General features: G+C 41.1%; 1 pseudogene; it reads left to right on the top strand.

Annotated features, from left to right (window-relative positions):
• Positions 1–12,547: 12,547 nt before the first annotated feature.
• On the top strand, positions 12,548–13,871 carry LOC149200470 (calcium-transporting ATPase, endoplasmic reticulum-type pseudogene; annotated as a pseudogene).
• The last annotated feature ends 393 nt before the right edge of the window (positions 13,872–14,264 follow it).

The raw sequence follows: 14,264 nt of genomic DNA, 5'->3' as shown, positions 1-14,264 counted from the left end.
CGACACCAAGATCATGGACAACATGTTACAGATGAGATGGAAACTACTTCATGGACCTGGGCATGGCTTATTTACATTTTGATAGAGATGGGATGGAATCTTGATCGAGTTGATGTTGTAACAAAATGCTGAGAGAAACAGTTGATGATGGCATGAGGAAGTGCATTTTCATGGTTTGAGCAAGACAGTTCGACTGGTCATCCGACTAGTTCGAGTCATGAGGGCTATAACAATGTACTGAGATATGTTGGAGTTAAGTTGGAGTATCATGGCAACAGTTCACATGATGACAATACATGATAAGTCGACACGATATATGTTGCAATGATAACATGTAGCTTTATTTGGAGGGAATAGCCTTCCATGATGGGGCAACATGTGGAGATTGCGAAAAATGTGGTTGATGATCATGGATTGAGGAGACTTTCCAATTCATGGAGTCATGAGCCTTGATGGTTTGTGCGATGATGAAGCGGAGGTGGGAAACATGGACATTTTGGAGATGTTGGAGCTAGCAACACTTTGTGATGATATGGTGGAGTTATTGAGGACAACAACCTTATTTAGTGTGGGGGAGGATGTCGGGCCCACGGGTTGAGTTGGGCGCGTTCACGTACAGTGAGCACCCATGTTGACCTGAATCGGGCATTTGTGTGATAGTGGGTAGAATTTCGGTTTTATGTGACGGGTGAGCCTATGTGCAATGGGCGAACATGCCCCTATGTGTGATGAGTCATGCAAAGAGCGCGTCGGTTAAAGGCGATGATCAGGCGAGATCGACGAATGCCCAGTGAGATGTGCGGAAGATGTGCGATGATGGAGGGTGACACAGGTGACCTGTGTGACCCGCGACATAAGTGCGACGGTGTGTTGGCCAAACTATGCGATGGGGAGGCCGAGTTTATACGACCGGCTTGCATGTGCGATGGAGAAGGTCGACGTATTAAAAGTTGGAGAGTTAACTTGTTGAGGTGTGTAGGATGATGTGCGGAAGATCAGGCTGACCATGGAGAATGTCGAACAGATGCGACGGTTGCGAGGCACTTAACCCATATCTATTGAAGAAGTGTGCGAGCACTTGGATACATCATTTGACCAACGAACTTGCATTGAAAGCACAGAGATAGGGGACGAGTAAGGGAGACATAAGGAGTTTGAATTACTTTGGGTGAACTGCAAGTGGGTAGACGAGTTATAGGTAGACCAAGGACAACTGTACAATGTTGCAGGGTGCGAGCGGGCTTGCAGACCTGACTCGAGGGCGTCTCAGGGCTTGGTCAACCTAAACCGATGGGCGATCTGACCCTAGAGTGTAGGCATAGAGTGGGGCGGGTAGCTCGACTCGAGGGCATACAAACCCAAGGGCGACACAGACCCGTGTGTAGTGAACGACATGATTGGAGGTTTAGGCATGAAAGTGTGCGACAGGGCACGCGACTGGGAAACCAAATGACAAAAGTGCTGGTGCAACGGTCGAAATGTAGAATTTTTCTAAAGCAAGGAAACTTGGCATTTCCTCATAACTTATGTGGGCAATAGGCAGTCAAGTAGCTGCAAGATTGTGACACGAATCTTGGTGGATTGTGCAGGCCAAGGAAGTTGGTAGCACATGACTGTTGTAAACTTGTAATTGTAAGATATTGTACATTACTGTTGTATATTATATTGGGCAGACTTTACGGGAGTTTCCCCTCCCAAATATATATGCGTTATACTTATATGGTTTATGATTTCCTCTGCATATTGATGAAGAATAATAATGATGATAAAATTGAAGTAAATGTTATTTCACTGCATTTTTAACACTTGAAGAATTGGAAAATTGGCTAATTGTTGGAGTTAGGCATAGTCCATAAACTCTAGTATTGTTGAAAAGAAAAAGTGTAGTGGTGCCGCACCCGCCTATGTGTGGTTGAAAGACTACCACCAGGGTAAGGGCGTGACACAGATAGAGGCAAGAGGGTACAATCAACAAAAGGAAATCCAATGTGGCATCACCGATCTCCCTGTTGGAATTAGAGTATGCCATTTTCTGGGCTTCGTATTGTCGACTAAAAATATCCACTCCCTCCACTGCGTTAGGAATATTTCAGATACCCATTTGTGTTTCAATGTCGTGGCACACCACGAAGTTCGCCATCATTTATTTTTTAGTCCACTCCCAGTAACCGAACCTGCAAACAAAAGGAATAACGATTTAAACTTCTCTGAAAAGCAGTTAAATGCACTTGGAAAGACAGTGAGCGAGTGTACTTGGAGGCAAATTGCTTGGGCTCCAAGATGAAGGTAGAAAGTTTGTAGAGAAATTTTTTGTTGGAATTGTTGTGTTGGCCATGAATGAAGTTGAGGCAGTCGAGTGCAAGGGATCCTCGAGAACTGTCAATGTGATGTTGGAAATAATAATCCCAACCACAACGAATCTCTAGATATTGGTCTTCTCCTCCTTAAGGTAAGGCACATATCTCAATAACTCCAAGAATCTTCTAGTGTACTCCTCATTGGTCATAGACCCCATCTTTAGCCCATAAAATTATTTTTTCCTTTCATCATAGGATCTCTCTAATTGATACTTCTTCTTGAATAGTCTCTCAAACTCACTCAGAGTTAACTCTTCATAAATATCTCTGAAATTCTTTATGTCTTCCCACCAGATATCTACTTTACCTTTAAGACTGAATGTGGCTATTCTAGCCTTCATGTTTTCTGAGTAATCATGAAATCTGAAGAATTTATTCAAACCAAGCAACCATGCTTTTGCATCTTGTGACTTCTTTATTTCCCCATCAAATGTAGGTGGATTTTATTTCTTGAACTCATCCGGAAAATATCCCCTATCACTCCTCATGTAAGGCTAATAATAATGATGATCATAATGCTTGTTAGAACCAGAACTAGAATAGTACCTGTGCATCTCCTCTCCTATCTGGAGTATCCAATAGTCTGCCATCTCTATCCGTGTCATCTATATCCAACCTATTCCCACCATGAGACCTACTTCCATATGCCCCATATTTTTGTCCTCCTACCCATGGCTACTCTGAAGTGGTATTTGTCTCTGCATTTCTGATAAAATCTTAAGGATTACTACATTAACTTTTGCTTGTTTCTCCTGTACCCGAATGATTCTACCATTATCTAATTTACAACTTCTTATTTCTACCTTCAAACTTCTCAATGTGTCTGCTAAGTCAGAATAATTCCCAACACCACGTTGCTCATCTGATCCATAGGGAGAATCTTGTGAACTGTAATCTACCATATTGTTGGTCATCTTTGATGTTTTCTTCTTGCAAGGTATATCATGTCAGCTAAACCAAATCATAAATAAACAAAATTACCTCAGTGTAGTTTAGGAGATGATATCTTGTCTGCAAGATCAACCAGATTAGCGCAATACATATTTAAACATAATAATATCAACATTTAATCATCATTTCAATTATTAAGTCATCAATGCATGACAGTACCAACCACATACCATGACCTCATGCACGAAAACTACAACCATGTTAATGTATGCACAACAATATATAAGAACTAACACACATAACCAATGCATAAGCGACATACACCCATGATGACCACATCTAACAATACACCATCCACTTTTCACATGATGACACCACTGCAACTATGATCAATGTCATGCATATGCCACAAATACATAGAACACAAGCATAAGGAATAGATATATGCAACTGACATGAATGCATGACCAACACACTGCCCATCCAGTCCAAGGAGTGAATCGTGCTACGATACAACTCTCTAACCACCTCCTCCCACATTTAACCAAGTTAACTGGTCCGTTGGGGTAAACATGTGACGAGAGGATATTATGATCTGATTCAAATCCCCATGTATAGTTAAGGAAGTGGAACCAACAAAAAACAACCAATTTGACCTTCTACACATATTAAAGAAACTTCAGGAGCCAACCAACCCTTCCAAGTGACCAACCCTTGAGGTAACTTGACATTTTACTGACCTAGAGTCTCAGTCACTCCCATGACATGGGCATGCATGCGACTGGGACCCTCCAATCTATCCCACAACAAGGGCATGCCAATGACTAGGGATTTTTTCAACTAGTTTGAAGCCTGCAACCCCAGATTCTGTGCCATTTTTTCAGGCCTAGGTCTCAGGCCACTACCCATAACTTCATGAAACTTCCAAAAATGAGAAATAACATCAAAAAAATGATACTATTGAAAATACTTGAATGGACCCTTACTAGACATGACATGCATTTCGTCAAACATGTCACAAATATGCATTCTTCATGTCATAACAACAGATCTGAGCATAGGGGTCTCATACTTATCTGTTAATCACTAAAAAGAATTGATGCCTTATCACATTAGATGAATTATCATCTATTAGGTAATATATTAATTGTTCATTCATTTACAAATCAAAACATGATGAGAGCCATTCATCATCACTATCATAAAACATGCTCATAACCAACATATAAGCAATAGAAATAAAAAGGATATAACAAACATAAAAACCACGTATAAACAAATATATTTACCCATCAGATATAAAAGTAAATAAGCTATTATTAACATATGAAAAATGAAACCATGTTTGGGACTTCCATGTACCACTCGACCATAAACTAGGCTTAACCAAATCTCTCTTTCAGCCAGTCACCTGTGTGCCATATTCCAAGCATGAATGTGGGATCTCATGGAGCAAATCCAACAAAACCAAACCAAGGCTTTCAAATTCCAAGGCACCTCAACCCTCAACCAGTGATTCCACCTCACAGTCGAAAATCACTAACCATCACCAAATTGGTCTCCACCCAAGTTTTCCAGGGCTCTAGAGCATTTGTTCCAACCAAGGTTTCCAGCACTTGTACTAAACCCACAATTGCTGTCGGGTTTCCAGGGTGCTTGTGCAACCAAGGCTTCCAGGACTAAAAAAATTAGCCCACTAAAGGCTTCCAGAGCATTTTTCCATCCAAGGCTTCCAAGACTAGTAACTCAACCCAAGTTGTTACAAGGCTTCTAGCAAATTTGTCCAACCAAGGCTTCTAGGAACTAGTAACTCAACCCACATCCATAAGGAACATGTGAACCAACCAGAAAACAAAAGGAAAGACAACCACAACACTAAAACTATTTAGGAAATGGCAAGGTTAGGAAAATCCACCATCAATCCAGGCATTCCTCCATGCCAATGATGTTGGGTATACGACCAAAGTCCCACATTGACTAGAAGTGGGGAGGATCATGGGTATATAAGGATGGAAAAATATCTCCATACCAACGAAGGTGGTGTGCCCCGGTAATATCACGATGGGATCCGTGGATGAGCTCGGTTAGACAGGCGGTGTGCTCCAGATTCTTCATGGACGTGTCCTGGTCCCAACACGGTGAAGAGGAGTTGACTCGGGATAGAGAAAGCTCTCAAGGCAGGTGGTGCTTCCATGTAAGGCGTGTACTTCCAATGCATTGGAGCGGAGAATCCTGGTTGGTAGAGAGTGGATGGATGTATAATCGTTTGAGGGGAGGCTCGATGGTCCTTTGTTCGAGGGGAGGATTGTTGGGTATACGACCAAAGTCCCACATTGACTAGAAGTGGGGAGGATCATGGGTATATAAGGATGGACAAATATCTCCATTGGTATGAGGCCTTTTGGGGTAAAGCCCAAAAACAAATCCATGAGGGCTTAGGCCCAAAGTGGACAATATCATACCATTGTGGAGATATGTGGTGTCCAGAGTCCTAACAAATGACATATCATAACCAAGAAACCACATGCATATGACATGCATGCCAAAACTAGCAAACAAATCATACATGCAACTCAGTACATGCAAGAAAAACTAGTTCTAGCTGCTGATCCCAATGTCCTCTTGTGATTTCTTGCTCTTCCTTTTCCTTCTTATTCTAAAACTCCAAGTGTACCACACTCCTCCAAGAGTGCTCCAAGAAAACTCTAAGTGTCCAAGAGTATGTGTATGAAAGAGAGAGAGTAAAAAATGAGAGCTCCAAAACTGAACTAACAAAAAGCTACAAACTTATCCTTAGAAGAATTTTTATTTACAAGGCCTATATTTTCTTCAATTTTCCATTAATTTCCTTCATTTTCCTCTTCACATGCAACTTGTGACCTTTTACCTTCATTTTCTCCTAATTTCCATTATTTTCATAAATAAAATTCCAATAAATGCCTCATGCCTTCCCAAAGTCATTTCCATTGCCTTTTCCAATTTCCATAGCCATTCATCACTATGTTTTTGCCAATCATTCAGCTTGGAATACACGTACCATGACGATGGTTATTATTTTTCCTTTATTAACTTCATTACATGGATTTTTGACCAAGGTTGTTGATGAGCCCCAAAAATGGATAATTATTTGGGCTCATTCAACCTCCTAATTCGACTTAATCCACCATTCTCATTAGTTTATTGAATGTTTTTTATTATATTTATGCTAATAGAGTGAATTGGGTTAGTCATTATGCCAACAAGTCTAATGTGTCCTTTGTGTAGCCTTTTTGGTCAATTTGGAGACAAAATCAATGGTTGAAATGAGCACTTGGCAGACAAATTCGTGGAAAGTATTTTTAGGAAGGTGTTCCCCTCATTTATGGGCCCTTACCTCGAATTCCTCACCATCAGCTTGGAGTTCAAGGGCCACCAAATCAATCAGCACAAGGGCAGCCAAGCAAGTCAAGTAGGACTGCTGTTAACTACAAGTCTTGGGCAGCCGAGTCCCTAAAGTTTAGGAGGATTGTTGGGGTCCTCAATTTGTATAAATAAGAAGGCTTAGGGCCTCATTTTGGTTAGCTAGTGGTTAGTCATTTTGTAGCCAATGGTTAGTCATTTTGTAGGCATAAGTTAGCTAGTTTGTAGTTCGATTTTTATGCAGTAGATTAGCTTTGCTTTCAGCACATTTTCAAGTTTCCGTTGTGGACAGTTTTGATGTAACTCTTCTTTTCTTGCTCAATAAAGATGAATCCAGCTTTGCACCAGCTCTGAATCTCTCTTAGGAGGCTGTAGCTCTTGGCGTTGGGCCCATATCAAGCACCCAGTACCTCCTTTGTTTACTTTCATCTGTCTTTGCTACATTCTTCGAGTAAAATCTGCTATTTAGATTTAAAACTTGTTATGTTATTTAGGTTGCTTTTGATGATTAAAGTAGATTTTCATGTTCAGATTGATTTGGATAGATTAATAACATAAAGGATCCTTGGAAAAAGGGGCTCAAGCACCTCTGATCTTACCTCTCCCTCAGTGGGATCGTGAGTTGGGACAAAGGTGACCTTGTTGCCCACAAAAACGATGTTTTGCTTCACCATGCAAGTATTAGTGTTGGATTCTTAGTTGTCAAACTTGATATCAGTTTTGACTGCATGCTTAGGGTTATGATTGCTTAGTTGCATAGTTAGTTCATATGATTTTGTGCAAATAAACTTCTGTTCCATTTCTTTTGCTATTATCCAGGTCAGATTAGGTCAAGGTAATTAGGTTCTTGATTTTCCAAGTCTTCATTTGTTAAATTCGAAAAATAACTTGCAGAGCACCTGTTATCCTTCTCTATCTACCCATAATCCATCAGATAATCTGCTCCAACCCTTAGTCCATGATTCGTACCCTTCATTTGCCATACTTTCCCCACCTTGCCCTAATCCCTACATTCTTGTGCATCATCGCTTCCTCCATCCTTGAACAAATCCAATCGCTCCTTAGCCTCATCCACCAAGCCCTAGACCTCTTCACACCCCTATTTCACTTCCATACTCATTCCTCCATCTTTTTCCCTCCATCCATGCTCCAAAATCCCATTTCGAAACATCCTGTAGAAGAATTACAGAACATCCCGTAGAACCCCTGCAGACTTCCTGTAGAAGCTCATAAACACAGTTTCTTGGTAGCCAAACTTTGTGAGACTCTCTAGAAGGGTGTTAGGGACCCCTTAGACCCTCTCTGAACCTTCCCAACCTTTCCCAAGCATTTCTCCTCCTTGATCCACCTCTGCACAGTAAAAAATAGTTAGAAGCACATGCATGATAATTCCAACAACTTAATCAAAAATACAAAAAGATGTTTTCTTCAGATAGAGGTAGTCTAGACACATGTATTTTACCTTCATAGAAGTAATGGCATCTCTTTCAGTAGTTTGCAAGCTCTCCTTTGCGTCAGTAGGACTAGCTGGTAGAATTAGGGTTTGCTAGGGTTTGTGTTTCTTTTTGGCTTTCAGTTTCTTTTTGCAAATTAGATCAGCTTCCTTCGAATTATCTTTCATTCATCAATTAAAAAGATTCTTCTAGGAGCTCATAGAAGTTGGCTTAAGCTCCTAGCGGACTTGTGCCAGCTGACCAAGTGATAGCTGCGGCAAGAGCTAGTACTTGTGCATACATCATCGTCGCTTCCAAGTTTGTTACGAACTACCGGGTTGATAAAATTAAAGAAGGGAGTTCCAGGAGTTGTAGCATTATTGCTACAATACTGGAGCCCACCATCTTTTTGGCACCGTTGTCGAGGAAGCATCAGAGTATTGGTGATTGCCGCTTTTCTTCTATTTTCCATTACAATCTTCTGCTAAGTAGTTTATTTCATTTCCATTATGCAATTTCATTTATCCAAAAGTAGATTAGCATTTCCCGCTTTCATAGATTACCATTTCAATTCTGCAATTTCATTTCTGCAAGCGTATATTAGCATTTCAATTCTGCAAGTGTAGACTAGAATTTCATTCCTGCAATTTCATTTGAGCAAAATAGATTAGTCCTTTCCTGCTTTCATTTCAATTCCACATTTTCATTTCAGCAAGATAGTTAGTTGTAGTTCAATCTATTTTAGTTTTGCAGGTACAAGAAGAAAAATACAAAAATCAACCAAAAAGATTTCATTTCATGCCTTGTAGGAGTAGAGATAAGTTAGAAAAATGATTGCACAACACCGCCACTGCTTCACACAGCCAACATTCTCTCTTCTTCAATGGCTGTGATTAAAGAACCCTTAGGTGGACAGCAAGACATATTTGAAGAACCTCAAGGGAAGAAGAAGAAGAAACCATTCCTCTGGAGCGAATGGCTACAAGCAAAAATGTTGGGAGCAGTACCTTATCCAAAAATGAATTTGCAAATCAGATTGAAGATTTCAAGAGTTATATGAGGCAGTTTCTTGCCATGCAACTGGATACCTTGCGGATCCGAAAGAAGCAAGAAGAAGCCAAGAGGGCTTTGGCCATTTTTTGTCCTAGGTGCACTAGAAAGCATCCTAGGAACGAATGTCCATTGTACTCCATAGAAGTGTGTTTTGTATGTGAAGAATACCATCCTACAGATCAGTGCCCTTCCTTACCCATAATCAAAGCTGCATATCAGAGAGCCAAAGGAGCCACTGAATCACTCTATTATATGAACCAAAGGAGGCCACATGAACCTAGATCTTATCAGCAGGAACTGCAAGGGACATCCGAGACCTATTATGACCCCTATCAAGCCACTTTCATGCCTTCTTGGGGTCCCCCTGCTCATCCTTCCTGGTTCACACCTCCTCCTTGTTCCTTCATAGATCCATATTATGCCCAACCAGCTGCTCATTCGTTTCACTCTTATGCTCAGCCACAGCCTCAGTGGAATGCACCTCATCAGGGGTGGAGGCCCCAGTACAACACTCCTCCCACTTCTTTTCCTCCACCACCTGCTCAACTGCAACCATCGCCTCCTCCTCCACCAAGGCAACCCCAAATGCCTACCCAACCAAAACCCCATCCGCATCCATCTCAAATACACACCTCCATTCAACTAACCGTACCACGATTTCCAAAACCATACCATGGAGCAGCTCAACCCAATTGCAAAGCTGAGGCACAACATGTCCAAACAACTACTCTTGAGCTCAATGATCTTCACCATAGCTCAGAAAGAGTATTGCAAAAAAGAGACTATATTGCAAGCATTGAAGGACCACATCCAGCAAAAGAAGATTCAAGAGAGGAGATCAAAGAACCATGGGCTGCACTTGATGAAGAGAAGAGATCAGAATTAGAGATCGAGAAAGATCCCTCATGGGTACCATCAAATCTTCCATTTATTCAAGAGAAAGATCAACAAAAAGAGGAAGATGAGAAAGTCATGACAGAAGGTGACATGAAGAATGATCCAGATCAACAAAAGGACCAAGGATATCAGAGCTATATTGAGATATGGTTTCAGACAGTCACTAAGTTGCAGCGGTACTATCTTCCTCAGCTATGTTTGATCCCTTCAAAGTCAGATCATTTGGTCTCTGAAATCCGGATACCTGTCAAAGCATGCATTTTGAGCCTTCACATCATCTTGTCTCTAATCTCGATGTACACATGGTTCCATTGGAAGTATTCTTATACTTGAAAATGATTTTGTTTTTCAAGTAGGGTAGGGTAGAAAAAAAAAGAAAGAAAAAAAAAGAGAAAAAATGAAAATAAGAAGAGAATAAAAATCTAAGGTGAAAACCTCTTGGGAGGCGCCTTAGATTGGCTCATTGATTGAAAACCTCCATGAGGCGGTCAATGGGTTGGAAAAAAAGAGAAAAGAGAAAAGAGAATAAGATCTCTAGGTGAAAACCTCCCTTGGAGGCGCCCAGGGCAGGCAATTAGGGTGAAAACCTCCATGAGGCACCCTAGTTGTTTTTCAAAAAAAAAAAAAGAGAAAAAGAGAAATAAAAATAAATCTAATTTCCATTGAATAATTTTAGGTTGCAGCAATGATATTGCAGGTCAGGAGGATCACTCAAAACAAAGACAAAGGAGTTTTTGTGCCTTCTAGAGGAAGTTCTATATTTCTACAGGAAACATCCTGTAGAACCTTCAAGCGAGCCAGATTTGATTTTGGAAGGGGATCTAAATCTTGGAATCCATTGGTTATGCCTGCAAGCATCCATGTTCCCATTCCTCACCCTTTTCCATCATCTTTTCCACCTCATTTTGCCTCTTCATTGTGCTTCTACAGGAAGTTCCTGTAGAAATTGTAGGAAGCTAGAAATGGATTGCAAAAAGGTGGTTTGGCGAACACGATAGCTTCCTCAAGGGTTCAGAAGTCCTCCTGCAATCTTCAAACTCCTCCTCCATCATCTCCATACCTGCATCACATCCCAAATTCATTTTTCATACCATGCAACAAAACTGCAAAATGCCTTAAAGCAAAAATACCTAGAACAGAATTTGTTTTTGCCTTAACTTGAAAACCATGCATCCATTTGAAAAACCGTTTTACAGGGAATTGTATAGGGATGATGGCAACATGCTTGAGCAGTTTCAGGCCATTCCGGTGCACGGTTTCCAAGAAATCAGCCTCCATCACCATCATCCATTTTTGTATTTTGTCCATATCTGTGCATCCGTTTCAAAACCTGTTTCATGGGGATATGCATATGGGTGATAGTAACCTACCCAAGCAGTTTCAGCCGATTCCGATGCACGGTTTCCGAGAAATTGATCTCTGAAATCTTCAGCCATTTTCCATTTTTCTCGAAATCTGTGCATCTTCTGATCGAAATTTTTCTATGGGAGGTGCATCATGATGATAGGAACATGCTCAGCAATTTTCAGATTGATCCGATCTATCATTTGGGAGCAATGGCGAAAACAAGTTCTGGTCCTGTGAAAATTCAGCAGCAGCAGCTTGAAGGTGCAGATCTGAACGTGGAAATGAACTCCTGTAGCATGCATCCGGCCAGAGGACACCTGCAAAAGGAAAAAAACCAAAAATCATCAGCCAAGCCCTCATGCAACTAAAGGATCCAGGCATGCAGCAGCAGAATATGAGCATGCAGCAGCAAAAAGCACCTCACAGCAACCATCTGACTTCAGGTATGTGACTAAACCTTGTTCCTCTATTGCATGAATCTAATCTAAGCACTGCATGAACGAATGAGATGGGGGGATTCAGCCAGGAATCTAGCCATATCCGATTGCACTCATCCAGGCAAAAATCACGCAGCATGCATGGGTAAGTCACTCACGTGAAAATTGGAAATAAAAAAATAGACAGTGGTAGAGGCTTTAACTCCAGTGCAACTGATTAACAAGAAGATGACATGCAACTCATTATAGCACTGCCATCTGCATGTGGCCACGTACACCTGGCCACCTCACTCCTTCACCACAAATCACGCAGCAATTAACGAACGCTCAGCTGAAACTCACATACTGCTGTTAACTTGCACTTGCAAAATTTTCAACTGAAGTATGCATCCTCTGATTCCACAAAATGATTAACCCATCGTCCTCCATTGAGCTTTGTGGCCTGGTTCACAATTCTCTAGCGTATCGGGCTCACTTAGAGGTGCAGGGGCACTCTACAAGCGTTTCTACAGGAAGTCGTCTATAGGAAACGCAGAAAACAGCTCTGCAGAAGGAAAACCCGAGATTTTTGTCAAAATTCAAGCTTGAAATGAGAAAAGTAGTTAAAGCTCGTGTCCAAGGTTACCAGGGTTCTTGAAAGTATTGATTTTGGAGTTTTTCAAACGCATTATAGATATGTTAATGGTGGAACAATCTGTTTGAATTCAGAATCGGATCATTTATTTCATAGTCCATGGAGGACAAGATATTCCCTGCTTGGTCTAAAATTGTTGAAGAATGCTTAGAAGAATATGATGTGAGCTTAGAGAATGGTTTAAATTCTCATGAAGTGAAAAAACGCCGTCAAATATATGGATAGAATGAGCTCCAGAAGAAAAATGGTACACCTTTGTGGAAGCTGGTAGTGGAGCAATTTGATGATACAGTTGTTAAAATACTTCTGCTGGCAGCTGGCATTTCATTTCTTCTCGCCTACTTTCGTGATAATGTGTCTTCTGAGAAGGGCATAACAGCCTATGTAGAGCCCCTGGTCATTCTCCTGATTCTCATCCTCAATGCCATTGTTGGAGTATGGCAGGAGAATAATTCTGAGAAGGCTTTGGAATCTCTCAAAGAAATGCAATTTGATCATGCAAAGGTCTTGAGAGATGGACATTATGTTGTAGATCTTCTCTCTAGAGAACTTGTTCCAGGAGATATAGTGGAACTGAAGGTGGGAGACAAGGTTCCTGCAGACATGAGAATTGTGTCCCTCAAGACATCCACCTTTAGGATGGAGCAGAGCTCCCTGACCAGAGAGAGCATGCCTGTGGTCAAAAGAACATATCCAGCCACCTTGTGTGACTGTGAGTTGCAGTCAAAAGAATGCATGGTGTTTGCAGTAACTACAGTTACCAATGGTTGTTGCACATGCATTGTTGTGAGCACTGGCATGTTTACAGAAATAGGTAAAATTCAGGCACAAATTCAAGAAGCTTCAATGGAATGTCATGATACCCCTTTGAAAAGAAAGTTAGATGAATTTGGTGAAAGACTGACAACAGTGATTGGTGCCATTTGTATTCTTGTCTAGATCATGAACTACAAATATTTTCTTTCATGGGAAGTCATAGATGGGTGGCCAAAAAAATATCAGGTTTTCCTTTGAGAAATGTACGTACTACTTTAAGATTGTTGTTGCTTTGGCAGTTGCTGCTATACCAGAGGGATTGCCTACTGTGATTACTACATGTTTGGCTCTTGGCACTCGTAAGATGGCACAAAAGAATGCTATTGTGCGTAAGTCACCGAGCGTGGAGACTTTGGGTTGCACCACAGTGATTTGCTCTGATAAGACAGGTACTCTTACAACCAATCAGATGTCTGTCAGTGAGTTTATAGCCATGGGGCACAATGCTGGTTCACTTAGAGAGTTTACTGTTGAAGGAACAACATATAATCCTGAGGATGGAAAAATATTGGATTGGCTTGCACATAATATGGGGGAAAATTTAGAAACTCTGGCAGAAGTTACTGCAGTTTGCAATGATGTAGGGATATCTTGTCAAGGTCACTAGTTCCATGCTACTGGTATTCCCACTGAGGCAGCCTTGAAGGTATTGGTTAAAAAATGGGAGTTCCAGACCCAATAGCAGGTGATACAAGTGCCATTCTCAACAGTGGCACAGTGAAATTGGGCAATTGTGATTGGTGGATACAAAGATCAAAGAGGCGGGCTTTATTGGAGTTTGATTGTGATCGAAAATCCATGGGTGTTATTGTCACAGAACCAATGGGACAAAATCGTCTGCTAGTGAAGGGTGCCATGGAAAATTTGCTTGAAAGGAGTGCTTTTCAACAACTTGCAGATGGATCAGTTGTTGAATTAGATGATGCATCAAGGGAATTACTCTTGAGGAAGTTTCATCAAATGAGTTCAAAGGCTTTGCGTTGTTTGGGAGTGGCATACA

This window comes from Pinus tabuliformis, chromosome 2_1 (genome assembly GCF_031772625.1).
Source record: "Pinus tabuliformis cultivar Carrire ecotype Pingquan chromosome 2_1, CPIR1, whole genome shotgun sequence".
Taxonomy (NCBI): Eukaryota; Viridiplantae; Streptophyta; class Pinopsida; order Pinales; family Pinaceae; genus Pinus; species Pinus tabuliformis.
Note: the sequence above shows the minus strand (reverse complement) of the source record. Positions and strands in the feature narration are given on the sequence as shown.